The sequence below is a fragment of the Sinocyclocheilus rhinocerous genome, unplaced genomic scaffold (assembly GCF_001515625.1).
Source record: "Sinocyclocheilus rhinocerous isolate Xijiao unplaced genomic scaffold, SAMN03320098_v1.1 scaffold1755, whole genome shotgun sequence".
Taxonomy (NCBI): Eukaryota; Metazoa; Chordata; class Actinopteri; order Cypriniformes; family Cyprinidae; genus Sinocyclocheilus; species Sinocyclocheilus rhinocerous.
In genome coordinates, this window is record NW_015627247.1 from 113097 (window position 1) to 118803 (window position 5707).

A 5707-nucleotide genomic window follows, 5' to 3' on the forward strand; every position below is an offset into this window, starting at 1 on the left:
GACACTGAAGACTGGAGTAATGATGCTGAAAATTCAGCTTTGATCACAGAAATAAATTATACTTTAAAGTATATTAAAACAGAAAACCAATATTAGAAATTGAAAAAATATCTCACAATATTACAGTTTTTTCTGTATTTTTGATCACATAGATACAGCCTTGATGAGCACGAGACTCAAACAAAAAACTCAAATTAAAAAACATTAAAAATCTTACTGATCCCAAACTTTTGACCGGTAGTATATATATATATATATAAGGACAGAGAGTATACAAAAATCACTGAGCATGAGAGCTATCGTGGCGTATCATAAGTATAATATATATTGCATGAGTTTGTTCTGGATTCACAATCCCACCATACTTGGCCACATGTCACGTCACTTTCACTGTCACTTAATACTGCGTGCGCTCTGCTGCCAAACTGGGGTGGGAATATATTTAGTAATATAAATATATATATTAAATTATATATACTTAATATATATTAATTAAATAATAATACATGAATATATAATTTGTCATGTATTATTGCTTGATTGTGACATTACTGTGATGATTATCTTAAAACTTAAAACAATGTGTGGGTGTAGAAACAATTTTCATTCAGAATTTCTTAGTAAATTTCACAAATAATTACAAGAAAATGGCAAGTAACATTTAATTAAACATTACATTTTGAAGTAGAAAGACTGAAATGGTATTTTCTTATAAAACATACTCCAACAATCTTTGTACAACTTTGAAAAATCTTTTTATACAGTTTCAGCCAATGTTTTGATTTCCAGAATGTACACAGTAAATATGAACAAAACTGTGTTGTACCTGGTCTGCGAGTGTTTGTGGTGAAGAGTAGCCGATTCTGCAGCCGTGAGCTAAACTCACCATCTCAGCGCTCAACTCCAACACGTGAGCCAGTGGAAGGTAGCCAATATATGTGTCATCCTCACTGTAATAACAGTGTCTGTCAGATTTTACATTTAAAACAGAACCATTCTGGATCAGCATATTAGAATGATTTCTGAAGGATCATGTGACACTGAAGACTGGTGTAATGATGCTGAAAATTCAGCTTTGATCACAGGAATAAATTACATTTTAACATATATTCACATAGAAAACAGCTATTTTAAATTTCACAGTATTCCACTGTTTTTTTTTACTGTATTTTTGATCAAATAAATGAAGCTTTGGTGATCAGAAAACACTTTAATAAGAAAATATTGTAAGAAAACATTAAGATATATTACCAACTGCAAACTTAATTTACAGGAAGAGCACATTTATATCCAAATTGTTAATAATTTATAGCAAAATGTATTTTTCTAAACAATAGGAAAGTAGTTTCATATATTATGTTTTATATTTTAGTTGCATTTTCACTGTATTTTCTTGCAGAGTTCACAAGATTTGTAAAAACAACACAAATGTCATGTATAAAATATACATGACATATATAACATACAGTGCGTGGCAAAGAAATCCCCACAGACCCATAATTGTCACAGTTTTTTTTTTTTTTTTTGCTTTCTGTTTATTTTATCCATTGGAAATGACTGGTTTTCTAGGAAACACTGATAAACATACAATAACTACAAACACATTAGTGAATGACGACAGGATGTTAGCATGTACAGTATGTGTGGATGTGTTTCATACCCGAGGCTGGGAATCCTCTCGGCCATGCCGGTGACTCCAGCAATAATATTACTGAGAGATCATGACTCCTTTTGGCACGCCGGTGGAGCCGCTGGTGTACATGATCACAGCCACATCAGACTCACACGGAGGCCGTCTCTGCCTCGACGCTGTGGACAGAAGCAGGCGGAAGTTACAAGAAATTACTAAATTACATTATATAAAATATTAAGGGACTACTGTATTAACCACTAGCAATTCAATTTGAACCAATTATATCTAGTGGATGCTTCACTGTGACAGAACAGTGCTTTGATCTCCTGAATACTTATGACATCATAGAGCAGTGCTTTGATCTCAGTTCTGAAATCATAGTTTCATTGTGACATCACAGAGCTTCTTTACTTAGTTTTCCTTCAAAAACTTATAGCAAAATTAAAAATACACGGATGAAGACAAAATTGTAATTTCCATATTTTATTCAGAATGTACTCAGTTTTTAATATATTAATACACAGCTCCCACACCCTTTGACAGATTAATTTCCTTTTTTTTCATTTGTTATTCATTTTTAAATCTCAAAATTTATTTTATAGAGATTTCAAGCCAATTAAAATAATTCGAAATATGTATATACACAACACATTTTTAAGATGTTATTCATTTCTATGAATTTCCCAGCCCTGGAAAAATAATAATATTCAGTCAGATTTGTTTGCTTTTTGTTTTTTAATGCCATGCCAGCTTCTATGGCTATTTTCAAGGTGAAAGCATACAAGTAATAAAAAAAAAAATTCTATTTATAAAACAAATTATGTTATTTATATTTTTATGTTTTAAATATATAAATTAAAGGTATTTAAGACAGAAATATTACGACCCAATAAAATAAGCTCTGATCTGTTTTCTTAAAGGAACAGATCATTCAAAATGAAAACTTTCAGTTTTCTGTGGAAACAAAAGGAGATGTTTTCTGTACAATGAAAGCATATTAAATGAAAACTGAACTACTTTAATCATACTTTTATGGTGGCTTTATTTTTATTCAGTGTGCAGGAAGAGTTGCATAAACTTGTATGACTTACAGATGAACAGTGTTATTTGAGTAATTTTTAAATGTATATACAGTATGATTATATATTTTAATATTTAGAATTAGCTTTTATTATTATATTTCTATAAAAAATGTTGTTTTAGTAATTTTGCTGTGCTTTTGTCATTTTTATTTATTTTTAACAACATTTTAGTTTTAGTTAACAATAGCAATAATGGTTTAGTAGGACAGTAAATGAAGACAAATGATGCTACTATTTGGCAAAACACCCATAACATTGAAGAAGAGGGGAGGATCGGTTGTAAACTTGAATTTATAGTTGTTTGAAGTACATTGATAAGACTATTAAAGTAAAAATATTGTGTGTATGTGTGAATAAATAAATAAGATAAGAACAGGAAGTGGGCGCCGGATGTCAGCAGCAGAACAGAACGTTTTAGCTTTGAAAACCAAAGTGCCATTTAAGCTATTCCAAGTTTTCAGAACCATAAATGTGGAACATGGGAATTCGAGTGTGTACATTTGTGTGTTTCGAGGCACAATGTGATTTAGCATTAGCATGCTGACACAGAACAGAGCGAATGTCATGTCGAGCCGAAGGAGGAAGATCAGCTGGATGTCATGTGAAGTCTGTGGCAGTGTGAGAAAACGTGACCCGACACACACATATACACACTATCCAGTGTGTAAACGACTACTACTACCAGCTGTTGAGGGTCAGTCCTGCTTCACAGAGAGCTATAATGGAGGAAGTAAATGGCGAAGTGAAAGAGTCAGGAACACCCTCGACCCTGGCCTTAATTTGACACAGATGGAGGATTTCTCATTCACATGACCTGAAGCGACCTCAAACACACACACACTAGTACCATTCTCAGGATGGGCCCCCAGCCTCTTCACAGCCGCCATGCTGTGGACACTGATGCCTCGTGGGTATTCAGAGCCGCTCTTGAGTTTATCGTCCACAACGATGATGTGTCGTAATCTCGGCACCTCTAGCAAAATATTCTGTCAAAATACAAGCAAAAAAACATTAGTGCGTGTATGTAACTGATGCATTTCAAAGCAAAATATAATATTCAGTAGGAGGGGCTTGGTTAATTGGATTATGGAAAGTAGGCTGTGATATTATTGATTATTATGGTTTTCTATGCCCATTGGATTCAAAGGGTCAAGGCTACACCATCTTTCTCCTTTGCAAGCAATACATACAGTAAATGATATATACACAACTGGCCACATTACTAAAATTTTTAAATGTTTTTGAAAGAAGTCTATTATGCTAGAATAATTTCTGAAGGATCATGTGACACTGAAGACTGGAGTAATGATGCTGAAAATTCAGAAATAAATTACATTTTACAATATATTACAATATAAAACAGCTATTTTGAATTGTAAAAATATTTCACAATATTTTTATTTTTATTGTATTTTTGATCAAATAAATATAGCCTTGGTGAGCAGAAGAGTCTTCTTTCAAAAACATTTAAAAAAAAAAATCGTAATTATTCCAAACGTAACACTTTCAAACTGTGGTGTATATTTTCAGTTATATTAGATGATAGATAGATCTTTTGTTAGTCATATTCAATATAATGTTTGAAATATTATGTTTCATCTGACTAAAATAAGTTTGATTACTACATGAAACACTTTGTATAGTCTGGTTTTTAAGTGTTTGATCACCTTGAGTTTGGTTTCCAGAAGTTCTTTGCTGGTGATGATGTGAGAAACTTCTGCTTCATTGAGTCCATGAGCAATAGCAGGACCACCCAGAGTAGAGTAAAGAGTGACCACTGTAAAACACACATACATCTGTATAGGTCTTATAAAAAACATAGTATATATAAAACACAGTATGTATGTATGTATATACAGTACCGTGAAAAGGTTTTTGCCCCCTTCCTGTTTTTTACATTTTTTGCATATTTGTCACACTTAAAAGATTCAGATCATCAAACCAATTTCAATATCACGCAAAGATAATGCAAGTAAATACAAAATGCAGTTTTTAAATGATAATTTCATTTATTAAGGGAAAAAAGCTGTCCAAACCTGCCTGGCATTCAGTTCATAAATGGTGTCTTAAGATATATGTGGATTACGTAAGCACTGTAACTGACATGAGCAAAACACACAATGAATTTCTTTTATCATAACAATTACTTGCAGAAAAAAGTTCCATAATTGTGACAGACTTGCCTTTCTGTAACATAAAAAACAACGTAACGAAATGTAGTTTGGACTTTTGCCATTTTCTTTAGCCATGTGATGATATTAGTCTGGCTGATTCTAGGTGGTATGAGTAATCTAGCAAATACGTACAGTGCCGTGAAAAGGTTTTTGCCCCCTTCCTGTTTTTTTAATTTTTTGCATATTTGTCACACTTAAAAGATTCAGATCATCAAACAAATTTTAATAATACACAAAGATAATGCAAGTTAATTGGCCGCTCCTGTTAAATCATGAAAGAACTGTGATTAACCACATTATTTTAGAAAGCCGAGTTAAATTTCACTAGCCACACCCAGGCCTGATTACTGCCAGACCTGTTGAATCAAGAAATCACTTAAATAGAACCTGTCTGACAAAGAGAAGCATGCTTAAAGAGCAACACATCATGCCGCGATCTAAAGAGAAACAAAATAGTTGACATGTATCAGTCTGGATAGGGTTATGAAGCCATTTCTAAGGCTTTGGGACTCCAGCGAACCACGGTCAGAGCCATTATCCACAAATGGAGAAAGCTTGGAACAGTGGTGAACCTTCCCAGGAGTGGCCAGCCTACCAAAATTACTCCAAGAGCGCAACGACGACTCATCCAGCAGGTCATAAAAGAACCCAGAACAACAGCTAAAGAACTGCAGGCCTCACTTGCCTCAATTAAGGTCAGTGTTCATGATTCAACAATAAGAAAGAGACTGGGCAAAAACGGCATCCATGGGAGAGTTCCAAGGCAAAAGCCATTGCTGACCAAAAAGAACACAAAGGCTTGTCTCACATTTGCCAAA

The 5707-nt window shown here is 33.5% G+C and overlaps 1 pseudogene; it reads right to left on the reverse strand.

Annotated features, from left to right (window-relative positions):
• LOC107725146 (long-chain-fatty-acid--CoA ligase 3-like) overlaps positions 1-5707 on the reverse strand; it is a 40020-nt pseudogene that overhangs the window by 15433 nt on the left and 18880 nt on the right.